General features: G+C 44.9%; 1 protein-coding gene across 2 annotated transcripts in view; it reads left to right on the top strand.

The window, feature by feature from the left end:
- ENSA (endosulfine alpha) overlaps positions 1 to 26,046 on the top strand; it is a 494,566-nt gene that overhangs the window by 405,690 nt on the left and 62,830 nt on the right. The gene's annotated exons all lie outside the window — the stretch shown is intronic.

Here is a 26,046-nt window from a genome sequence, read left to right on the forward strand (position 1 = left end):
CAGGAAGGGGCTTACTCGCCTTATGAGGATTCAGATGCAGAGGAATCTATCCTTGCCTCCCTCCTGAAGAATTTTCCTTTGGGGAGACTTTACACTCCATGAGAGAGCACTTTTAATGGCAAGGTCAGGATTTCTCTGATTCTAGAAAAAGATTAAGGACCTTTTTGCATTTGCCTCAGCATAGGCCCTTAGCTATACCTCCTGTTCTAAATGTAATTGATGATGTGTACAATGATGTCAGTACAGCCCCTGATTCTCTTCCTCCGGCCCCTGCCAAACCTGACAGATATTACAAGGTCCCGGATTCTCATTTCCATCTGTATAAAGCCCATGCTGCAGACCCAGAAACTATTTCTCGGGGCCCTAAAGGGGTTGCAGCCGCTACTGCCAAAAATCCCCTACCCTCTGAAAGAGAGTCTAGAGCTTTAGAGAGATGGGGAAAAAAGGTTTATACATCTGCTACTCTTTCTGCCAGGGCATTAAACTGTCAATTCCATATCATACAATACCAAGAATTTTTGTTAGATCAACTGAATAAGAAACTTTCTTCTCCTGAACCCTTAGACCGTAAATCCCTTCAGGATTTGGTACATAACTCACAACAGATTAGTAATCATTTTTTAAAATGTGGCTATGATGCACTGGAGGCTTCATGTAGATCAGCTATGACTGGGGCAGTTATTCGTAGGCATGCCTGGCTGAAGGAGCAATCTTTGCCAGACCATGTCAAAGCTAAACTCCTCGATGCTCCAATGGAGAAACAAAATTTATTTGGCTCCCCTGCACAGGAGATTCTAAAAAAGGTTGAAGAAAAAGCAAAATCTGTGCAAACAGTTAAAGATTTCCTGCAAGTTCAACCACCGAGATTCAGCAGAAACTGGCCTACAAAGAATTGGTCCTTTCCAGACTCGTCCAGAGCAAAGAGAGGCAGGAACAGGCGCCCTAGAGGCAGAGGTCAATCGAAGGGCCCCTACAGAGGCCTTCAGTGGCAGCCTGCCAACCAGAGGAGTAGTGCAACAGCTACAACTACAACCACTACTACAGGACAGACCCAATGACTTGACTCTGATTCCGCCTACCAGGGATCAACTGGAAGCACCCTTGGGCGGAAAGCTGGCTTTATTCTCAAAAAACTGGCATTGCATTACAAAGGATACATGGACATTGCAAATAATAGACAAAGGATACAGGTTTCACTTCCACACTTTGCCAAAAAGAAGCGGAATGCCAAACCTTCCACCAAGCCAGAAGGCAGAGGCTTTAAGACAAATCAGCAATTTACTTCAGATGAAAGCTATAGAAAGGGTACCATGTACAGAACAAGGCCAAGGATTTTACTCCAGACTATTCCTTGTACCAAGAAAAGAAAACCAATGGAGGCCTATTCTCGACCTGTCCGCACTGAACACTTATCTCATTGTGCCAAAATTCAAAATGCTGACCCTACAGCAACTTCTTCCCATGTTGGGCAAGGAGTCTTGGCTGGTGACTCTAGATCTCAAGGAGGCATACCTGCACGTCCCTATCCGACCAGATTGCAGAAGACACCTCAGATTTCTTGCAGGATCAGAGCATTATCAGTTCTCAGCATTGCCCTTTGGCTTATCTACTGCACCCAGAGTATTCACGAAATGCCCTGGCATCAGTAATTGCACATTGCAGACTTCAGGGAATTCAAATTTATCCATACCTGGACGACTGCCTAATACAAGCGGACAACAAGAAAAAATTGTTAAAGGACTTGGCCTATGCCATTCACCTGCTACAGACCTTGGGATACACAGTCATCATCCAAAAGTCAAGACTAGTACCATCCCAAAGGATAACCTTTTTGGGTGCAGATCTGGACACAATCACCCAGATGGCTTTTCTCACAGAAGAAAAACAAAAACAACTTCCAGATTACTTCATGATTCTGACAAGACAAACGCAGCTTACTGCAAGGAAAGTCCTGCAGGCCCTGGGTTACATGGCATCCTGCATAATTTTAATCCCACATGCCAGGCTGCATATGAGGAAATTACAATGGTACCTAAGGAGTGTATGGTCTCAACACAGTCACAGTCTAGAAACCATGATACCAATCATTCCATGCCTTCAAAAGGAATTCCTGTGGTGGGCTCAGGCCTGCCAGTCCAACAGAGGGTTGCCTTTCAACAAACCAAAAACAAGGCAGACCATCACCACGGACGCCTCAGACCGAGGATGGGGAGCACACATGGAGGACAAATGTATCCAAGGCCTAAGGCCTCAAGGGCAACTAAGCATGCACATAAACCAAAAGGAAATGCTGGCAGTGAGGCATGCAGTCGAGGCATTCAGACCCTTCCTCCAACAAGGACATCTGTTAATAAGGACAGACAACACCACGGTCATGTGGTACATAAACAAACAGGGAGGCACACATTCCTACCCTCTATGCCGGATGGCTAGGAATCTGTGGAATCTATGCCTGAATCTCAATATCCAGCTGCAGGCCAAATTCGTACCAGGAAAAGAAAATGCACTAGCAGACAGCTTAAGCAGAACTACCATGAATGCACACGAATGGATGCTGCATCCAGACATCTTCAAACTCATAACAAAGACATGGGGAATGCCGGAGATAGATCTGTTCGCCTCCCCACTCATCCACCAACTGAAGACATTCTGCTCAAGGACATACCACCCACAAGCATGGAGGGTGGACTCTCTCTTTCAGCTGGAATGCCCTAACAGTATATGCCTTTCCACCTCTCCCATTGATGTACAAGGTTCTACTGAAGATCAGGGAGGAACAGCCAAAAGTGATACTAATAGCTCCGGACTGGCCAAGACAACACTGGTACCCACTATTGAGAAGCATGTCTCAGGCAAATTCATGGCCTCTTCCCCTATGGCCTCTTCTTCTAACGCAGAACAATTTCAGGACCCTGCATCCCAACTTGAAAACATTGCAGCTAACTGCCTGGAAAATTCCTTCAATCCCAACCAAACTATTTTATCTCAGAGGGTGAAGGACATTATCCTGGAGGCTCGCAGACCTTCCACAAGGAAGACATACTCAGCTAAATGGAAGAGATTTCTCATTTGGAGCTCATCAAAGGGCACAGATGTCACAGTGGCAAACCTAGCACACATCCTAGAATACTTAGCAGAATTGTTCCACAATGGCCTGTCTTATTCTTCCATTAAGATTCATGCTTCAGCAATTTCAGCAGAATACAATATGGATCCACCTATCTTCTCACACCCTCTTCTCAGGCAATTTTTGAGAGGGATCAAAAATGTTAAACCTCCAAGAAGACCCCCTCTACCTGCATGGGATCTCAAGTTTGTGCTGGAAAAACTGACACTACCTCCTTTTGAAACAGCAGCATCAACAGACCTACAGTTTCTATCTCGGAAAACTGCATTCCTTCTGGCAATCACTTCAGCAAGAAGAGTATCTGAGTTACAAGCATTAATGGCAGTGCAGCCTTTTCTTATTTTTCACCAGGATAGAGTGTCACTAAGAACCAATCCTACTTTCATGCCAAAGGTGGTATCTAGGGTATCCTTGAACCAAGCTATTCACTTGCCTACGTTCTTCCCTAACCCACAAAACAAAGGGGAAAAACTTTTGCACACCCTGGATATACACAGACAACTACGCTACTATTTGAACAGAACGAAAACTAGCAGAAAAACTGACCAACGTTTTGTAGCATATGTAACTGGGGTGCAAGGAAGAGCAATTTCCAAACAGACAATTTCAAAATGGATAGGAAATTGCATCGCTTTTGTTACTCCTTTCATGGAAAGACAGTTCCTGAAAATATCAGGCCTCACTCAACAAGGGCCACAGCCACCACTACAGCTTTCCTACGAGGGGTGGCTACCAAGGACATTTTAGAAGCTGCTACTTGGAGCTCCGTGCATACATTTGCCAAGCATTACAATCTACCTTTATACTCCAGATCCCGAGCAGGGTTTGCAACTGCAGTGCTGCAGGGGATCTTAACTACACCATCCTTCTCTTAGTACCACCTCCCCCAGTTTGGCTATGGTATTCTACCCATATGTTATGACTGCAGATGCATCCTTGAAGGACATAGTACAGTTTTGTACCTACCATAAATGTAGATGTCCGACCCTCTTTCAGCTAGCTGGGGGAATCTATTATGGTGTATTTGTTTGTTAATACATGTATATAATTTGCAAATGTTTGGAACTTTTCAGCATTTATCCAAATTTAGCCTTCCTAGAGGGCACCTGGCATCTGGGGCAAGAAAAACTGAGGAAAATGGCGTTGGCTGATGCTTTTATACCCCAGACGCTCTGACGTCGGGGAAAGTGCGACATCAGCCGAGGCCAGACCCAGACTTTGGAATCCGGCCGACCGAAGGGCTGCCTGAGGCAGGACAACCTTATGTTATGACTGCAGATGCATACCTATCGGACATCTACATTTATGGTAGGTACAAAACTGTACTTTTTCCCTCCCTCCTACCCCTCTGTAATTCTCTTTTTTAGGGTCCACTCCCCCTTTTTCAAATTAGCTGGGGATATCTGTTATGGTGTATCTGTTTATTACTGTTGTGCATGTCTGGAATTTTTATCCATTCTCTAAATTTAGCCTTCCTTGGAGGGCACCTGGCATCTGGGGCAAGAAACACTGAAGAAGATGGCGTCGGCTGATGCTTTTATACCCCAGCCGCTCTGACGTCAGGGAAGAGGCGACATCAGCCGATGCCGGACCCAGACTTTAGAATCCGGCCGACCGAAGGGCTGCCTGAGGCAGGACAACCCATATGTCAGGACTGCAGTTGCATATCTATCGGACATCTACATTTATGGTAGGTACAAAACTGTACTTTATTTCTTCCTTCAGACAAAGTTCATACCCTCACTGCCTTTCTGGAAAACCTTCTGCCTCTCCCCTCGATTACAGCCAGAGAGTTTCTAAGACTTCTTGGGTTCATGGCTTCCACTATTCCCATGCTGCCCTTTGCAAAACTCCACATGAGGAAATTTTAGTGGTACCTAAAGTAAGTTTGGACACAGCATGGTCTCGCCCTCTAGAGTTTGTGATTCCTGTCCTCCCCAGTCTAAAAACAGAGCTTCATTGATGGATTGAACAGCTTACTCTGAGTCCTGGCCCTCCTCTTCTTCTGCCTCATACATCTCAACATCTGTTCACAGATGCCTTAGATACAGGGTGGGGGTCAGCATTTTCTTCCAAGAAGGTTCAGGGCCTTTGGTCTCCATCTCAAAGGAGAGAACACATCAACATCAAGGAATGAGGGTTCTGATTCTGGCTTTACAGGGCTTTCATCCTCTTTCAACCAGGCCCTCTGAAAGTGTTTACAGACAACGCCACTGATGTTCTTCATGTTTCAATGTTGCAGTCATTACATTTGGGTTATCTGCCTGCAGGTAGCCCTCAGCCGGCCTGTGAATGTCAAAGTCTTGGATTCCTGCATCGGATGCGGTCTCTTCATCCATGACATCAGGTCGTCAGGGGTATAAAACATGCAGCCGACGCCATTACATCAGTCTTTCTTGCCACACAGTGCCCATAGCAGAAGCAGTTTGCAAGTGCCGGTCGGCCGACTCCTGAAATTTTCATTTTCGAGTTTCAGAACCGAAGTCTTCAAAAAAAGCTAAGTACCCCGTTGGGGATCCTTTTTCTTGCTATTAACCGATGTCAGTAAAATGTCAGTAAAAGTTGACAATTGTCTTACCTGTGGAAAGCAAATACCTCATAAAGACTTTCATTCATACTGCATTCTTTGCTTAGGTCCAGACCACGACTTCCCTCGCTGTCAATTTTGTGCCTTATTCAACCCCCGAACTATTCGTCTATTTTTGCATCAAATTATTTTGGTACTCAGTTTAACTATCCAGAAATGGCTTTGGTAAGCCATCCGACTACCGATATTCTGAAAAAAACATAAGGATAAAGATAGAGACAGACTGCATAGGTCCAAAACTGCCGATGACGCTTCCGTTAAGCTAGTGGCCAGTTTGCTGGTACTCAGTGAGGCGCTTTCACAGCCCCTGATACCAACTACTTCAGATTTGCAGGCCTCTACTGAGACCCATTCGGAGTCCGGTATGCCGCGAGGTGCTTTGACTATGGAACTTGCGGATGTCTCTACTTTGGATGGGTCCGGAGCCGCTGTGCAGGCACCGGCTTCTGAGGGTGTATTCAGGCCTACAGATTTGTATTTTAAACTGACGCCATTTTCTTCTTCAAGACCTAAAACTCGACCCACGCCTAGAAAACCGACGTCCAAACTACATGGTCAGGCCCATATGCCTAAAAAACAAATGCTTAAAATGGCTGAAGACCTTATTACTTTAATTAGGGGAAGCCAGCCTTCCCCGTCTAAGAGACATAGAACTGATTTTCCTTCTGATTGTTCTGATCAGGATTCTGAAATTTCTGTTTCTTCTGATTACCAGGATTTGCCCTTATCTACCTATGAGGATTCTGATGCAGAGGATTCCATTTCCTCTGCTTCCCCTCCAGAAGATTTTTCCTTTTGCCTCCAAAAAGAGGGTTAGGGAATTCTTACTCCTCCCTCAACACAGGCCTTTAGCTGTCCCTCCTGTTCTGGGCATTGTAGATGATGCCTTCTTGGAATCTAGCCTGGCCCCAGACACCTCCAGCTCCCAGAAAACTTGACTGGTATTACAGAGTACCTGACTCTCACAAGTTCCTCTTCAAGAATCCTACTGCGGATCCAGAGACCATTTCCCAAGGACTAAAGGGCATTAAGGCTACTGTTGCCAGAAACCCTACCCCCTCTAATAGAGATTCCAGGGACTTGGACAGATTGGGGTAAGAAGATATACACTTCTGCTACTTTGGCCATTGGGGCCTTAAATTGCCGGTTTCATATGTTAAAGTATCAGCAGCATATTATGGGACAAATGGGTTTTAAATATAGTTTCCCAAGGATACAGATTCCACTTCCACACCTTACCAACCCCATACGGTTGGCCAGACCTACCCACAAATCAGTGGGCAGAGGCTCAACAGGAGGTTCTCTCTCTTCTAAGTGTTAGAGATATTCAACCTGTCCCAGCAGAGGAAAGGGGACAAGGTTTTTACTCAAGACTTTTCCTGGTACCCAGAAAAGACCAGTAAAACAAGAAGCGATGTCCTGGGCGTCCAGAAGCTTTATTGCTCACACAAATTTCGATAAAAATAATAAAAATACAACTTAAAAAGAAATACATCTTAAAAAGAAATACTGAGCGCTTTCACCCGCTCCAAATAATGCGGGTTTCTTCAGAGTACAAATGTCATATCTTTACACCAGCCTTGTATAGTAAAAAAATTAAATATGTAAATTGGATAATTATTTGATTATTACGCAACGCTAATACAAAGTACTGATTATTTTTATTTTTAATCTTATTTCTTTCTTGAATATTAACCCTTAAACCAAACTGTTAATCTTAAACAATATAAGTGAGTTTTGTATAACTTTTAAAGGAAGTTTGTAAAGTATGTAACTAAAAAGACGTAATATTTATTTATGAGGGCATAAAACTTAAAATTGTGTGTGTTTATGTAACTACTTAAAAATATGTAAGAATTAATCAGTTAATAAATATAATTTTTATAAATACAATTATATTAAATAAATATATTATAAAAATAATGTTAAATGTATTTAATAAATAAATATATATATGTATAAATAATAATGTTTAATATGTAAATAAGTAGTTATATAATTATATAAATAGTAAAATAAATACAAGTTATAAATATAAATCCATAGTTGTTTACACTTAAATGTTTATATAAAATATATACATGAATGTCAAAAATATGTGTCCAAATATATAACATAAATATTATATAATAAAGACGTACTAAAAATTGACATTGTTCATATTAATAATCCAAACTCATGTATTACATAAAATATAGTGTGTTGATAAAAACCAATTGTAGAGTTTTTTAGTTGATAATGTAATAAGAGTGATTTAGTAAAAATTAAAACTGATGTTTTAACATTAGTATTAATAAGTAAAAATACAATAACAATTAATACATCACATACAATGGAGTGTTTTCTGACACTCACTCGTAGTGTAGTATTTTGTGGGTTAGTAATTAAAAGGCATGACAATATATTTATTTCTACATGACGCATATAAATTTTCTCTCTTAAAGACCTAGTCAAATGCATAATGATTTGTATTTCAAAATACTAGCAATACTGATGTGCCCATTCAATCCCGGTGTAGTACTAGCATTAAATCGAAGCTGCCACAGGCACTCCTTAGTTAGCAATAAGTTATCTAAGTCACCTTCCTTTTCCCAGGGATTGTGTATTCTGTCTATTATGAAAAAGATAAATCTTTTAAAGTTGCAGCATGTAGTACTATGAACATAGAGAGCATTAGTTTCTTTTTTGTGTTTAATGTCTCTTGCATGCACCATAATTCTTTCTTTTAATTTTCTCTTAGTTTTACCTACTTAGTATGCAGGACATGAAATACAACTAGCTAGGTAAATAACCATTTTCGTATTGCAGTTACATTGTCCCGGGCATTGAAGTGTTTTCCCATAATCATACACTGTACAATAAGGTCCATCATTAATGTATTTGCAACTTTTACAAAATCCACATTTCTTCATATTTGATATCTTAAATCCAGACACCCTACTTTCAAAAATCTCCTTCAGATTGGTACCCCTACTATATGTTATTCTCGGGTGTGAACCTAGGGTCTCTTTAAATCCTCTATTGTTATTAAACACACAATTCCAAGTATCATTTAGAATTAGTGTTGCGTAATAATCAAATAATTATCCAATTTACATATTTAATTTTTTTACTATATAAGGCTGGTGTAAACATATGACATTTGTACTCTGAAGAAACCCGCATTATTTGGAGCGGGTGAAAGCGCTCAGTATTTCTTTTTAAGTTGTATTTCTTTTTAAGTTGTATTTTTATTATTTTTATCGAAATTTGTGTGAGCAATAAAGCTTCTGGACGCTCAGGACATCGCTTCTTGTTTTACCCAGAAAAGACAGCTCCTGGCGTCCTGTCCTGGACCTCTCTATTCTAAACACCTTTTTGGTAATCCCAAAATTCAAAATGCTAACACTTCAACAGCTGCTTCCTATGCTAGGCAAAGAGGGGGTAGGCAACCTTAGACTTAAGCTTACCTGTACATTCCAAAAAGGGAATCTTGCAGGAAATACCTACGCTTCACAGCAGGCTACATGCACTATCAGTTCTCCGCATTTCCCTTTGGCTTATCTACTGCGCCCAGGGTATTCGCAAAGTGTCTAGCTCCAGCCATTGCATTTTGCAGGCAGAGAAGTATTCATATATACCCATGCTTGGACAATTGTCTGATTCAGGCAGAATGCCAGGACACGCTATTAAAACATCTGGCATTTGTAAAGAAACTTCTAACCTCGCTGGGGTACACCATAAACGAAAATAAATCTCACCTAGTACCCTGCCAACAGATTGTATTCCTGAGAGCAAGCTTGAACACAACTTCCCAGATGGCTTTCCTCACGCCAGAGAAACAAGTTTATTTGACAGCCTACTTCAAATTACTGGCCATATAGACCCAGCTATCTGCAAGGAAAATTCTGCAAGCCATGGGGTTCACGGCCTCTTGCATTTTATTAATTCCATATGCAAGACTGCATATGAGGAAACTACAATGGTATCTAAAAAGCCTATGGTGCCAAGATTCTCAGGACCTGGAAACAATGATTCCTATCATTCCTTATATAAAGACAGAGTTCCTTTGGTGGGCAGAGGCCTTCCACCTCAACAAGGGGCTCCCTTTCAGTCTACCCCCTGCCGCCCAAACCCTAAAAACAGATGCATCAGACTATGCATGTGGGGCTCATTTGGCAGTGCATTCAGGGCAAATGGAACTCGAGTCAGATGCACCTGCATATTAACCAAAAAGAAATGTTAGCTGTACAGAATTCCCGGGTCTATAATTAGATCACCGAACGCTTAAAAAAGTGAACGGTGATTGATTGAATTTATGTAAGTGAAAGCTTAAAATATCGAAGCAACAGAAACCCTAATTTTTTCCTAGGGAAAGAATTTGGTTGTCCGTTTCTGTTGCTTCGGTATTTTTAGTGCTGCGGTTGGAAGTTACGGGTCGGGTTCAGGTAAGTGTGCGATTGTGTGCATGTGAGTGTTAGGGAGGGTTAGGTGAGTTAGGGATAGTGCGCGGGTTAGGTATGTGTGCGATTGTGTGGACATGAGGGTTAGGGCGGGTTAGGTGAGTTAGGGTTAGGGAGCGGGTGAGGTGAGTGTGCGATAGTGACGGACCTTAGGGTTTGGGTTAAGGTAAGTGGATAGTTAGTGGTGTGTGTAAAGTTTAGTGTAGGGTTAGGTGTCAGATTTTAGGTGTATGTGTGTGGATTGCTGTTTGTTTGGTGTGCTTGTGTTGTGTATATGTGTTTTGGAACAGGGTTTTTTTTCCCTAGGAAAAAAATCACTGTTTTGACAGTTCGAGATTGTAAGCTTTCGCTTACATAAGTTCAGTCAGTCACCGTTCGCTTTTTTAAGCGTTCAGTGATCTAATATAGATCCGAATTCCCTGACAGCCTTCAAGGACCACATCCTTCCAGGACAATTATTGGTAAAGACAGACAACACCACAGTTATGTGGTACATAAACAAGCAGGGGGGAACCCACTCATACCCTCTCTGCAGACTAGTCATGGCTCTGTGGAAAGACCGCCTTGAGCTACCAAGTGCACCTACAAGCTCAGTTCCACCCACTCATACCCTCTCTGCAGACTAGCCATGGCTCTGTGGAAGACCGCCTTGAGCTACCAAGTGCACCTACAAGCTCAGTTCCTGCCAGGCAAGCTAAATTCACTGGCAGACGACCTAAGCAGAAATCTCATGGACCCACACAAATAGAAACTGGAACCAAAAAATATTCAACCTCTTGAACAAATGGGGGGACTCCAGAAATAGACCTGTTTGCCTCCCCCCAGAACTACCAATTGGACAAATTCTGCACAAGGATTTCCCACAGTCAAGCATGGAAAGTGGATGCCCTGTCCTTTACCTGGGAAAGCCTCTCTGTTTATGCCTTTCCCCCTCTGCCTCCCCTCTCGAAGGTTCTGCTAAAGATCAAACAGGACAAACCAAGGACAATACTGATTGCACCAGACTCGCCACGTCAGCATTGGTACCCCCTCTTGCGCAGTATGATACTGCTGGAGCCATGGCACCTACCTCAGACACCTTCCCTGCTGTCCCAGCAGGCGGGCTAGATTTTACACCCTCAGCTTCAAACCCTGAACCTTGCAGCCTGGCTAATCCCTTGAGCTCTCCAATAGCATTTCTCAGTAAGCAGGTGCTGGATGTTATTTTGGAAGCAAGGAGGCCTAGCACTAGAATATCTTATGCTGAAAAGTGGAAAAGATACTGTTCCTGGAGCCTAACTCAGGGGATGGGCACAACAGTGCCCAGCTTTACCTCATGTTCTTCAGTACTTAACAGAAATGCTCCAGAAGGGCCTATCCTTCTCATCCACTAAAATTCATGCCTCTGCCATTTCAGCACATTATAATACTGAACCACCCCATTTTCTCTCACTCCCTGCTAAAGCAGTTCCTCAGAGGGGCCAAAAATTTAAGACCCCTCAGGTGAGCCCCTACTCCAGCCTGGGACCTTAACTGTGTATTGGAAAAGCTCACTCTCCCTCCATTTGAACCAGCTGCAACTGCAGAGCTGAAATTCCTTTCTTGGAAAACAGCCTTCCTTCTTGCCATCACTTCAGCAAGAAGAGTGTCTGAATTACAGGCCCTCATGGCAGTGGTGCCCTTCATTATCTTCCATGCAGACAGGGTTTCCCTCAGGACCAGTCCTTCCTTTATGCCCAAGCTGGTGTCTAGTGTGGCCCTAAATCAGTCCATTCGTTTGCCTACTTTTTTTCCCGAATCCACAAAATAAAGGTGAACGAATGCTGCACTCTTTGGACGTGCACAGACAACTTAGATTTCATTTGGACAGGACCAAGCCTCTCAAAATCTGAACAGCTGCAAGTTTGCTTTGCTGCAGGGGCAGAGGGGAAGGCCATTTCAAAGCAAACCATTTCTAAATAGATAGCCCATTGCATTAATTTCTGCTATAAGCACCATGGAAAACCTACCCCACAGGGGATAAAATCACATTCCACCAATGCTGCATCTACCTCTACAGTCTTCCTCAGAGGAGTCCCTACCAGGGACATCCTAGAAGCTGCTACCTGGAGCTCAGTACAAACCTTCACCAAGCATTACCACATGCCTATTTTTTCTAAATCCAGAGCAGGTTTTGCCACTGCAGTCTTTCAGGGCTTAATAGCTGGTCCTAATGCTCTCTAAATTCCTCTTCCCTTCCTTAGCTTTGGGAATCAACCCAAATGTAATGACTACAACAGTGAAATACGAAGAACATAGCACAGATGTTCTTCGTGTTTCACTGTTGCAGTCATTACATTTGGGTAATCTCCTGGCAGGTTGCCCTCAGTCTGCCTGATTAACAAAGTCTTAGGTCCTGCGTCAGTTGCTGTCCCTTCTTCGGTCGTCAGGGGTATAAAACATGCAGCCGATGACATTACATCAGTCTTTCTTGCCGCACGGTGCCCAAAGCAGAAGCAGTTCGCAAGTGCCAGTTGGCTGACTCTTGAATATTTCGTTTTCGAGTTTCAGAACCAAAGTATTCAACTAAAAGCTAAGTACCCCGTTGGGGAAACTTTTTCTTGCTCCTTACCGATGTCAGTAAAAGTTAATAATTGCATTACTTGTGGGTAGCAAATACCTCATAAGGATTTTCATTTGTACTGTATTCCTTGCCTAGGCCCTGATCATAACGTACCCTGTTGTCGTTTTTGTGCTAGATTTAATCAACGCACTATTAAACATCGGTACATTTTTGCTTCTAAATATTTTGTCTCACGATTTAACTATCCAGAAATGACTTCTGTTAGCAGTCCGACTACCGGAATACCTAAAAAAAAAAAGGCAGAGGCCGTCGAGGTCCAAAACTGACAACGACGCTTCTCCTAAGCCAGTCGCTAGTCCGCCGGTATGCCACGAGATGCTTACCCGCGGATGTCTCTACCTTAGATGGATCCGGAGCCGCTGTGCAGGCACCAGCTTCTGAGGGTGTTTTCAGGCCTAAAGATTTGTATATTAAACCGACGCCATCTTCAAAACTAAGGCCAAACTCTACTTCTATGTCTAAAAAAAACGACGTTTGGGCCACGTGTGCAGGCCCCTATGCCTAAAAAGCAAATGATCAAAATGGCTGAAGATTTAATTACCTTGATCAGGGGTAGCCAACCCCCTCCTGCTAAGAGGCCTAGGCAAGACATTGATTATGAATCTTCTGATCAGGATTCTATTTTTTCTGATTCTTCTACTGAACAGGATTTATCTATACCTACTTATGAGGACTCTGACAGAATATTCCATTCCTTCTACTTCTCCCCCTGAGGATTTCTCTTTTGGAGAAACTTTGCATACCTTAAGGGAACATTTCCACTGGGAAAGTCAGGATTTCTATGACTCTAAAAAGAGACTTAGGGATTTTCTTCTTCTTCCTTGGCATAGGCCTTTGGCTATACTTCCTGTTCTAGACATTGTTTATGATGTTTTTTCAGAATCTAGTATGACTCCTGATTCTCTGCCTCTGACTCCTAGTAAGCCAGACAGATACTACAGGGTTCCTGACTCCCACAAATTCCTTTTCAAAAATCCTACGGCTGATCCTGAAACCATTTCTCAGGGTCCCAAGGGCATTAAGGCCTCTACTGCTAAAAATCCTACCCCTTCTGATAAGAGATTCCAGAGCACTGGATAGATGGGGTAAGAAGGTTTACACGTCTGCAACCTTGGCAATCAGGGCTTTACACTGTCAATTTCATATGCTTAAATATCAACAGCATATCATGGGACTACTTAAACAGAAAATTATGTTAATCTCTGTGTGGAAAATAAAGATTTGCAGGATTTATTACATTCAGCTGAACAAGTTGGAAAACATACTTTGCAATGTGGTTTTGATTTCTTGGAGGCCTAACATACTTTGCAATGTGGTTTTGATTCCTTGGAGGCCTCTTGCAGGGCTGCTGTAACTGGATCTGTGCTAAGAAGGCATACTTGGCTCAAAGAGCAAACTCTGCCTGTCCAAGTTAAAGCAAAATTGTTGGATGCTGCTTTACAACAGGTCAGTCTCTTTGGTAATAAGACTGAAGAAGTGTTAAAAAAGATGGAAGATTAAGTTAAATCTATGCAAACTGTGAATGATTTCTTATAAGTGCAACCTCCAAGATTTAGTAGACACTGGCCTACTAAGAATTGGTCCTTTCCAGTCCCTTCGAGATATGCTCAAGTCAAATCCTGGCATTCCAAAGGCTCCAGGTTTCAGTCAAAAGGAACTTTTAAAACAAAACAATGGAGTGCCTCCACCTCCAAATCAGGAAACAACAAGGCACCTCCCTATGGTAAACAGTCTCAATGACTTCCCTCTACAATCACCAAGCACTTACCTTTTAGCTGCCCCTTTGGAGGGGAAACTGGCACTTCATGCACGAAACTGGCAACTTATTACCCAGGACAAATGGGTTTTAAATCTAGTATCCCAGGGATACAGATTTCATTTCCACCCATTGCCAATCCCAAACGGATGGCCAGATCTGCCCCCAAATCAGTGGGCAGAGGCCCAGAAACAAGTTCTGTCCCTCATGAACATGGGGGCTATTCAACCAATGCCAGAAGAGGAAAAGGGACAAGGTTTCTATTCAAGACTTTTCCTGGTACCCAGAAAAGACAAATCATGGCGTCCAATTCTGGACTTATCTACTCTAAACACATTTCTGGACATTCCAAAATTCAAGTTGCTGACTCTTCAACAGTTACTACCTATGCTAGGCAAAGATGCCTGGTTGGTAACTCTAGGCTTACCTGCATATCCCAATCAGGGAATCTTGCAGAAGATACCTCCGCTTCAAAGCAGGGTACCTGCATTACCAGTTGTCTGCACTGCCCTTTGGCTTATCTACTGCGCCCAGAGTCTTCATAAAGTGCCTGGCTCCAGTAATTGCATTTTGCAGGCAAAGAAACATTCAAGTATATCCATACCTGGATGATTGTCTAATTCAGGCAGAAAACAAGGATATTCTTCTAAAGCATCTGGCGTTTGTAAAAAGGGTTCTAACTTGTCTAGGGTACACCATAAATGAAAAATCACAACTGGTACCCTGTCACAAAATTGCATGTTAAGTTGTCTATCTCGCCTTCATTCTTGCTGGTTGGGTACGGAGCCGATCCTCTGCTCCGACTCGGCCATCTTAAAAAGCTCGAGAGCTGCTTACTGGCTCGAGGCCCCCCTGTATCCCATGATGCCTGGCGCTAGGTACCCAGATCTCGTTTGCCGCTTTGGCTGCGAGGTTGTTCTACTGGCTCAGGTCGTATAAAACTTTATTATTATTGTATTTTTCTTGTCAAAACTGTAGTTTTTAGTGTAGAATTAGTCGTTAGATTAGGCTGTTGTATTGTATTGTACCTAGATGTCCTTCAAGGATGCATCTGCAGTCATCACATATGGGTTGTCCTGCCTCAGGCAGCCCTTCGGTCGGCCGGATTCCAAAGTTTGGGTCTGGCGTCGGCTGATGTCGCACTTTCCCCGACGTCAGAGCGCCTGGGGTATAAAAGCATCAGCCGACGCCATCTTCCCCAGTCTTTCTTGCCACGTGGTACCCGAAGCAGAAGCAGTTCACAAGTGCTGGTCGGCCAGCTCCTGTAATTCAGCTACCGAAGACTTAAAAAAGCTAAGTACCCCGTTGGGGACTCTTTCTTGCTTCAGCCGATGTCAGATAAAGTTAATAATTGTTTAACTTGTGGGAAACAAATACCTCATAAGGATTTCCACTCTTACTGCCTCCCCTGCCTAGGCCCAGACCACGACGTCTCGGCCTGTTCAGCCTGTGCTTCCTTCAACCGACGCACTCTCAGACGTCGGGCAGAGTTTGCAGAGGAATTTTTTGGGGCTAGTTTTTCGTATAAGATGCCATCGGAGACTCCGACTTCTCATTTAGTTAAGAAACGGAAGGACAAGGACCGACACACGCGGGCCGCGGTTTCGGCTGAAACCACGGCACGGCCTACCACGAGTGTCTCTGTCTTAGCTGAAACCGAGTCCTTGGTACTTCCAATTACCGAAACCGCTCAGCCGACTACCTCGGTCCCGGAGGCCCCGGCTGAGTCTGTTATTGAATTTCCAACAGAAACTGGTGTCCTGGAACCTTCCGACACCATTCCTTTAGACAAATCTACACCAGCACGTGGTGCAGCCAGGCCTCCTGCATCCATGTCCATTAAGGCATTCTCCAGGGCTAAAGCTGCTAAACTCTCAAAAGCTTTGCCTCCCAAGGTTATCCATCAGGGACCCTCTACTGGTTCACAGATTCTAAGCTTAGCAGAGGATCTTATCTCCTTAATTAGGGGCTCTCAACCTCATCCGGACAGAGGCTCTCAACCTCCTCCAGACAAAAGGCCCAGGGTTGAGCCCTCTGATCCCCACTCCTCAGATGAGGCCTCTGATGGCTCTACTCTCTCGGACCACCAGGAGGAGGCTTTTTCGGCCTACGAGGATTCTGATGCAGAGGAATCTATTCCCTGGGACTCCCCTCCTGAAGAGTTTTCCTTTGGGGAGACACTGCACATCATGAGAGAGCATTTCCAATGGCAGGGCCAGGAATTCTCTGATTCCAGGAAAAGATTAAGGACCTTTTTACATTTGCCTCAGCATAGACCTTTAGCTATTCCTCCTGTTTTGAATGTCATTGATGATGTGTACTGTGACTCTAGCACAACCCCTGATTCTCTCCCTCCGGCTCCTGCCAAACCCGATAGGTACTACAGGGTCCCGGACTCACATCTTTACCTTTACAAGGCCCACTCTGCTGATCCAGAAACTATTTTTCAGGGCCCTAAAGGGGTTGCAGCTGCCACTGCTAAAAATCCTCTCCCCTCTGAAAGGGAGTCCAGAGCTTTAGAGAGATGGGGTAAAAAAGTGTATACTTCTGCTACTCTTTCTATGAGGGCATTAAATTGTCAATTTCATATGATACAGTACCAAGAGTATTTGTTAGATTAATTGCATAAAAAACTGTCTTCACCTGACCCCCTAGACCGCAAGTCACTTCAGGATCTGGTACATAACTCACAACAGGTTAGCAACCATTTCTTGCAATGTGGTTATGATACATTGGAAGCTTCATGTAGGTCAGCTATGACTGGCGCAGTCATACGTAGGCATGCTTGGCTGAAGGAACAATCTCTGCCAGACCATGTTAAAGCAAAGCTGCTGGATGCTCCTCTGGAAAAGCAAAAGTTATTTGGCTCCACGGCTCAGGAGGTCCTAAAGAAATTTGAAGAAAAAGCAAAATCCGTACAAACAGTCAAAGATTTTCTCCAAGTACAACCACCAAGATTCAGCAGGAATTGGCCTTCCAAGAATTGGTCCTTTCCAGACACAGAGAGGTTTCAGAGAGGCAAGATCAGGCGTGCCAGAGGTATAGGGCAAGCTAGAGGCTCCTACAGAGGACGTCAATGGCAGCCTCCCAACCAGAGAGGTAATGCAGGACCTTCAACTGCTGCACAAGGACAGGCTCAATGACTTTACTTTGACACCGCCAACCAGGGCTCAATTGGAAGCACCTTTGGGCGGAAAGCTTTCTTTATTCTCAGAAAATTGGCACAGTATTACAAGGGACAAATGGACACTACAAATAATAGACAAAGGATACAGGTTTAATTTCCACACATTACCAAAAAGAAAGGGCATGCCAGACCTGCCACCGAATCAAAGGGCAGAGGCTTTGAAACAAATTTCCAGCTTAATGCAAATGAAAGCTATAGAAAAGGTTCCTCTCTCAGAACAAGGCCAAGGATTTTATTCCAGACTATTCCTTGTTCCAAGAAAAGAAAAACAATGGAGGCCTATTCTCGACTTGTCCACACTGAATACTTATCTCATTGTGCCAAAGTTCAAAATGCTGGCTCTACAGCAGTTCCTTCCCATGCTGGGCAAGGGGTCTTGGCTGGTAACTCTAGACCTCAAGGAGGCATACCTGCATGTCCCTATCAGACAAAGTTGCAGAAGACACCTCAGATTTCTTGCAGGGTCAGAGCATTATCAATTCTCAGCATTGCCCTTTGGCTTATCTACTGCGCCCAGAGTATTCACGAAATGCCTGGCATCAGTAATTGCACACTGCAGACTTCAGGGGATTCAAATATACCCATATCTGGACGACTGCCTTATACAAGCAGACAGCCAACGAACTTTGGTAAAACACTTGAATTATGCCATCCACCTACTTCAGGCCTTGGGATATACAGTCAACTTTCACAAATCAAGACTTGTTCCATCCCAAAGAATAACCTTTCTGGGTGCAGATCTAGGTACAACCACCCATATAGCCTTCCTCACAGAAGAAAAACAAAGTCAACTACCAGATTACTTCAAAAATCTGACAAGACAAACACAGCTGACTGCAAGGAAAATCCTGCAGGCCCTGGGTTACATGGCTTCTTGCATCCTTCTGATTCCGCAAGCAAGACTACATATGAGGAAACTACAATGGTACCTAAGGAGTTTATGGACTCAGCACAGTCACAGCCTGGAAACTTTGATACCACTCATTCCATGCCTTCAAAAGGAATTTCTGTGGTGGGCTCAAGCAAGCCAGTCAAACAGGGGTCTGCCTTTCAGCACACCAATAGCCAGACAAACCATTACAACAGACTCTTCAGACCACGGATGGGGAGCGCACATGGAGGGCAGATGCATTCAAGGTCTATGGTCACAAAGAGCTATGCATGCACATAAACCAAAAGGAAATGCTGGCAGTGATACATGCAGTCGAAGCCTTCAAACCCTTTCTGCATCATGGCCATCTGCTAATAAGGACAGACAACACCACGGTTATGTGGTACATAAACAAGCAAGGAGGCACCCATTCCTATCCTCTTTGCAGGCTGGCAATGAATCTATGGGAACTATCCTTGAAACTCAATATACACCTACAATCCCAGTTTGTGCCAGGGAAAGACAATATACTGGCGGACAGCCTAAGCAGAAATATCATGGATGCACACGAATGGATGCTGCACCCAGACATCTTTCTACAGATAACACAATCATGGGGGAGGCCAGACTTAGATCTTTTTGCCTCCCCCCACAATCATCAACTGAAGAAATTCTGCTCAAGGACATACCACCCACAAGCATGGAAAGTGGACGCCCTCTCTTTCAGCTGGAGAACTCTAACAGTGTATGCATTTCCACCTCTCCCATTAATGACCAAGGTTTTACTGAAGATCAGGACAGAGCAGCCAAAAGTGATTCTGATAGCTCCGGACTGGCCAAGACAGCACTGGTACCCACTGTTAAAGAGCATGCCACGCACGAAACCATGGCCTTTTCCTCTATGGCCACTTCTACTGACACAGCACAATTACAAAACTCTGCATTCCAACCTGAAAACCTTGCAACTAACAGCCTGGAAAATACCTTGACTCCTCCTCAGGACAAGCTATCCCAGAGAGTGAAAGATATTATTATGGAAGCTCGCCGGCCTTCCACAAGAAAGGCATATTCAGCAAAATGGAAAAGATTTCACATTTGGAACACTACAAAGGGCCTAGATGCGACAGTGATGAACATGCCACATATCCTGGAATACTTGGCAGAAATGTTCCACAATGGTCTGTCTTATTCTTCCATTAAAATTCATGCTTCAGCAATTTCAGCAGAGTACAATACTGATCCACCTGTCTTCTCTCATCCTCTCCTAAGACAGTTTCTAAGAGGAATCAAAAACATCAATCCTCCAAGGAAACCACCTCTACCTTCTTGGGACCTTAACTTCATGTTGGAAAAACTAACACTGCCTCCCTTTGAACCAGCAGCATCTGCAGAACTACAGTTCCTGTCTTGGAAGACTGCTTTCCTTCTGGCCATAACCTCAGCAAGAAGAGTATCTGAGTTACAGGCCCTTATGGCAGTATAGCCATTTCTTATTTTTCATCAGGACAGAGTTTCATTGAGAACCAATCCTACATTTATGCCAAAGGTGGTATCCAGGTTTTCATTAAATCAAGCTATTCACTTGCCTACCTTCTTTCCAAATCCACAAAACAAAGGGGAGAAACTTCTGCACACCCTGGACATACACAGACAGTTGCGCTACTACTTGGACAGAACTAAAGGTTACAGAAAAACTGACCAGCTGTTAGTAGCATATGCTGCTGGTACACAAGGAAAAGCAATTTCCAAACAGACAATTTCAAAATGGATAGGGAATTGCATTCGTTTTTGTTACTCCTTTCATGGAAAAACTGTGCCAGCTAACATTAGACCTCATTCCACGAGAGCCACAGCCACCTCCACAGCCTTCTTAAGAGGGGTGGCTACCAAGGACATTTTAGAAGCTGCTACATGGAGCTCCATGCATACATTTGCCAAGCATTACAATTTACCTTTATATTCCAGATCCAGAGCAGGCTTTGCTACGGCAGTCCTGCAGGGCATTTTAGCTACACCATCCTTTACATAGTTCCTCCACCCCAGATTGGCTATGGTATTCTACCCATATGTGATGACTGCAGATGCATCCTTGAAGGACATAGTACAGTTTTGTACCTACCATAAATGTAGATGTCCGATAGGTGTGCATTTGCAGTCAGGTTTACCCTCCCTCCTTCCCCTCTGTGGTATTTCTTGGGTACTTACCCCTCTTATAGCTAGCTGGGGTGATCTATTATGGTGTATTTGTTTTTATATTATTGTGCATGTTTGGATTTTTAAATGCATCTCTCCAAATTTAGCCTTCCTTAGAGGGCACCTGGGGCAAGAAAAACTGAGGAAGATGGCGTTGGCTGATGCTTTTATACCCCAGGCGCTCTGACGTCGGGGAAAGTGCGACATCAGCCGAAGCCGGACCCAGACTTTGGAATCCGGCCCACCGAAGGGCTGCCTGAGGCAGGACAACCCATATGTGATGACTGCAGATGCATTCCTATCGGACATCTACATTTATGGTAGGTACAAAACTGTACTTTTCTTTTCTAGATCCGTTTACTTTCCCCAAGAAACTCGTTTAAGTTAGTCCCCCCCCCCTTCTCTCCCTTTCCTCAGAAAGGTTTTTCCGTTTAAGTTAGAGGTTAACCTTTCTATCTCCTTCAAAAAAAAAAAATTCCTTTATTAATCACTGTTAGTGTTTAGTGATAGTTATCTTAAGTTTTTGTTGTAGTAGTGCTTGTAGTTGGTTGTGGTAACTGTAGTGTGTAAAAGTTTACTCTTTGGTTAATTTAACCTTTCTGTGTGTGTTCTTGTCCTTGGTTTTCCTCCAGGATGTCCAAGGATCATAAACCGGCTGGATTCAAGAAGTGTGACTCATGCTGTCAGAAGATGTCTCTGGCAAATGGTCACACTTGTGTTTATTGTCTGGACTCCGTGCACCTGCAGGACTCTTGCTCGATCTGTCATGCTTTCAGTCCAAGAGTCCTGCAGGAGCGCAAAAATAAATTGATTCTGAGGGGTTTGCTTAGACCTCAAGATTCACCAGCAAAGGCTCAGCCCGTGAAATCCGATGCCACTCGCCCCCTTGTCCGACCCTGCTCTCCCCCTCGGGGCTTCGGCTCAGGTGAGCTCGCCTCCCACATCTGCCTTGGAGCCGTCCCCCTCAGTGCGGGGAGGACTTCTGGTTTCATCGAAGCCGGAGCCCTCTCTGCGTCCGGGCAGGGATGCCTTCGAGGTGATGAGAAGTGTACTGGCCCCTGAGTCATTCCCACGATCGACCCCATCGGCTCCTCCCCCTAGGGTGCCTGTGCCAGCCTCTGCCCTTCTTCCCGACCCCAAGCGTGTGGATCCAGTGCTCCAGGACACCTCTTTGGGTGTATCCTCCTCTTCCGAGGCCTCCCCTGATCATTCAGAGGAGCCACCTCGCAAGAGGAAATGCAAGAGGAAGCATGTTGACTCCCCCGAGTCTGTCACATCGGATACCGACTTAGAGGAGTCGGAAGGGTCCCCAAGATCCCCCTCTGAAGATGTCTCCTTCTCAGACATCGTTGAGATGCTTAGGCAGAGGGGGAACTGGACTACCCTAAGCCCTTCCGAGGATGAGTCGGTATTCCTGGACGCGTTTGGATCCCGGCCTTCCACCTCCTGGGTGTCTCCGCCTTTCGACCCACTAATGTCTGTGGTGGCTCGGAAGGCGTGGACGGCTCCAGATACAGTGGAACCGACCCCTAGAAGACCTGCCAAATTCATTACTGAACCGCAGGACAAACAGTTCTTGACCAAAGGTGTCCCCGTTGATGCCATGGTGGTAGCGGCGGCCACAAAGAAGGACTTGGCTGAAACTTCATCTGTCCATCCCCCTAACAAGGAGTCTAGGACAATCTACAGATATGGGAAGCGGATGTTCTCTTCAGCGACCTTTTCCATGCGGTCCCTGAATTACCTGTGCCACTTTAGCCGTCTTCAGAGGGATCTCCTGAAAGAGCTTGGAGATACCCTCCAAGATCCATCAGCTGAGGGGGCCCAGGCTAAGGCAGCCTCCCAGCTGGCGACTCTTAATTCAGTGGTAAACTCCTCCATGAGGCTCATTTCGTATGCAGCTGATGGTGCGAGTAGAGCCGCAGGCACAGGCGTGGCCCTAAGGAGGCACGCTTGGATGCAGCTATGTAACTTTGCGGAACCTTTCAGAGCGTCTTTCACTAACACCCCCTTTGATGGTTCCTCTCTTTTCGGATCACAGATGAAAGATGACCCTTACCAGGTGTGAGCAGGAAGGCAAGACTCTCTCTGCCATAGGAGTCCGTTTTTCCACTCCTTCCAGACCATATCCTAAGGGTCAGAAGAGTGGGAAGATGTGGTTCCAGAAATCCCAGGGACCCTTGCCGGACACACATGGTGAGTTCCCATCCAGGGGCAGAGGAGGGAACAATAACAGACGCCGCCCTCTTGGCAGAAGGGGTCCGCAAAATAAGGGCAGCAGAGACTCTTTCTCTGAGAAGCCCTTCCAGCATCCCTGAAGGGTTGCCCAGCTGCCCACCTCTGGGGGCAGTTGGGGGAAGATTATCGCTGTACCCAAGAGCCTAGCAAGACATAACACAAGACAAATGGGTAGAGTCAGTCATATCCGGAGGCTACAGAATTCCCTTTGTTCGCACCCCCTTGAGGTCAAACAAGTCCCTTCCAGACGTTCCACCCAATCTAAGGGACCAAGCAGTGCAAGAAGTCTCGAAAATGCTAAGAAAAAGGGCCATTCAGCAAGTCCCAGCAGACCAGCAAGGATCCAGAATTTACTTAAGGTTCTTTTTGGTACCAAAAAAGACGGGACTGGAGACCCATTTTGGATCTCAGCAGACTAAACAAGTCTGTACAAAGAACAAAGTTCCGGATGGTCACGCTTCAGTCTATTTTACCCTTCCTGGGTCAGGACAATTGGATGTGCTCCATAGATCTTCAGGATGCGTACTACCACATCAAAATGGACAGACGCTCCAGAAGATTCCTTCGCTTCCGGCTGGGAGCCAGCCGTTATCAGTTCAGAGCTCTGCCCTTTGGTCTCACCACAGCCCCCAGGGTGTTTACCAAATGTATGGCAGTAGTTACCGCTCACCTGAGACGGCAAGGATTCCAGGAGTTTCCATATCTCGACGACTGGCTCCTCTCTGCTACCACCAGACATCACCTTCTGCGAGCCAGAGATTGTACTATTGACACTTGCTCCAGGCTAGGTATCACAATAAATTTAGAAAAATCTGCATTGTCGCCCTGTCAGTTTATCACCTTTATAGGCGCAAGTTTAAATACCAAAGACATGTTAGCGAGCCTCCCACCAGACAGGGTGTTAGTGATTCGTCAGCATGTCAAGGTTTTATTAGCATGCAAAAGAATTAAAGCCAGGTTTGTCTTTTAAACGCTGGGGCTCATGGCAGCAGCGATCGTACTTGTCCCTCTAGCTCATTTTCACATGAGGATTCTCCAGTGGCTTCTTTTCACCCAGTGGTCCTTCCAGCAACTTCCCATGTCTTACATGATTATGATCACTCAAGCATGCAAGAAGCACCTTGCTTGGTGGATGGTCTCCGCATCATTGCTCCACGGCAGACCATTTGTTCTCCCCCCTCCAGTGGCTACAGTGACCACGGATGCCTCCCTGATCGGGTGGGGGGGGGGGCATTATCAGGGCAGAACAGTCCAAGGCACCTGGCAACCTCATGAGTGTCATCTGCACATAAATGTCTTGGAGATGAGAGCCGTGCTCTTAGCGTTGCAGGCTCTTCAGGACTCTCTTCCTACCAGGACTGTTGCAATTCAAACGGACAATATGTCTGTAGTGTGGTACATCAAGCAAGGCAGAACCAGGTCCTACCCCCTATGTTGAGAAGCACTCAGACTCTGGCAGTGGGCAATCTCTTCCCAACAGTTTTTCATTGCAACGCACATCCGTGGGAGGTCCAACGTCATAGCAGACAGACTGAGCAGAGCAATTCTCATGCCTCACGAGTGGTCTCTGAGCCAGGTAGTTGCGGACCAAATCTTCCGCAAATGGGGCCAACCTTGCTGCGACCTGTTTGCAACTCCCTTCAACAGCAAGTGCAGCAATTTCTTCTCTCTCCTTACTCTTCCCGGACATTCCCCCAGAGACGCTGTAGTCCACGATTGGCCTCAGGGACTTCTTTATGCATTCCCTCCCTTTCCCCTCATCCCGAAGTTAATTCAGAAAGCTACCGTTTTGGGTTGCAAAATGATCCTCATTGCTCCTTACTTGCCTCGACAAATATGGTTCCCGTTCCTGCATCGCCATCTTCTCGAGCAGCCATGGATTCTGGACCTAGTTCCACACCTCCTGATTCATCATTCGGGCAGGCTGCACCATTCCCTACACTCTCTCCAGCTCACGGCTTCGTTGCTCCACTTCCAACCTTAGCCAGGCTCCCAGATATCTCCCCCTCTGTGCGCAAAATCCTTTTGTCATCACACAAGTCTACAACCAGAAAAACTTAACACTAGTAAGTGGAAATGTTTTTCTTCCTGGGCAGAGGCAAAAAGTATAGACCCCTTTTCAGCCCCTATACACTACATTTTGGAATTTCTTGCAGAGCTTTTCCATGCTGGGTCCGCTTCCACTACAATTAGAGTTCAGTTAGCTGCAATTTCAAATTTTCACATTGAACTGTCGGAAAACAATATCATGTCCCGTAAGCTGTGTAAAGCTTTTCTCAAAGGAACCACTCTGCTCAGGCCCCCAGCGGGAGATCCTCCACCACCGTGGGATCTAAATTTGATTTTAGCTTCTTTAATTTTGCCCCCTTTTGAACCTGCAGCTTCTTGTTCATTGAAGTTCTTATCTTGGAAAACCCTCTTTCTGGTAGCTATTACTTCAGCCAGAAGAGTTTAGGAACTACAGGCTCTTTCTATCCGTCCCCCATACCTCGTGTTCCACAATGACAGGGTTGCTGTTAGGACTAATCCTTCCTTCCTTCCTAAGGTCTCTTCAGAGAGTAACTTGAATCAGTCCATAGACCTTCCTGTGTTTTTTCCGAACCACTCCAACAGGGCGGAATATAAGTTGCATCAGTTAATGTTCACAGGCAGCTACGCTTTTATTTGCATAGAACCAAAGACATTAGAAAATCAGATCAACTTTTCCTGTCCTATGCAGTAGGTAAACAAGGTCTTCTGGTCTCTAAGGTAACCTTATCCAGGTGGTTGACTTCTGTCATCACATTCATATATCAACTCAGGAATAAAAACTTACCAATCAAACCAAAAGGTCACTCCACCAGAGCTTTAGCTACTTCGGTGGCTTTTCAGGCTAGGTTGCCCATGGAGTCTATTTGTGCTGCGGCTACATGGACCAACCCACGTACCTTTATTTCGCATTACAAGTTGGATTTGGTTTCCAGGAGCAGAGCTGATTTTGGTTCCACTGTTCTGAAGAGTCTCTTCCGATGAGCCACCCAGGGTTTTAGATGCTAGGGACGCT

This window comes from Protopterus annectens, chromosome 8.part0, assembly GCF_019279795.1.
Source record: "Protopterus annectens isolate FY-2018-M chromosome 8.part0, PAN1.0, whole genome shotgun sequence".
In the NCBI taxonomy this organism is placed as follows: domain Eukaryota; kingdom Metazoa; phylum Chordata; order Ceratodontiformes; family Protopteridae; genus Protopterus; species Protopterus annectens.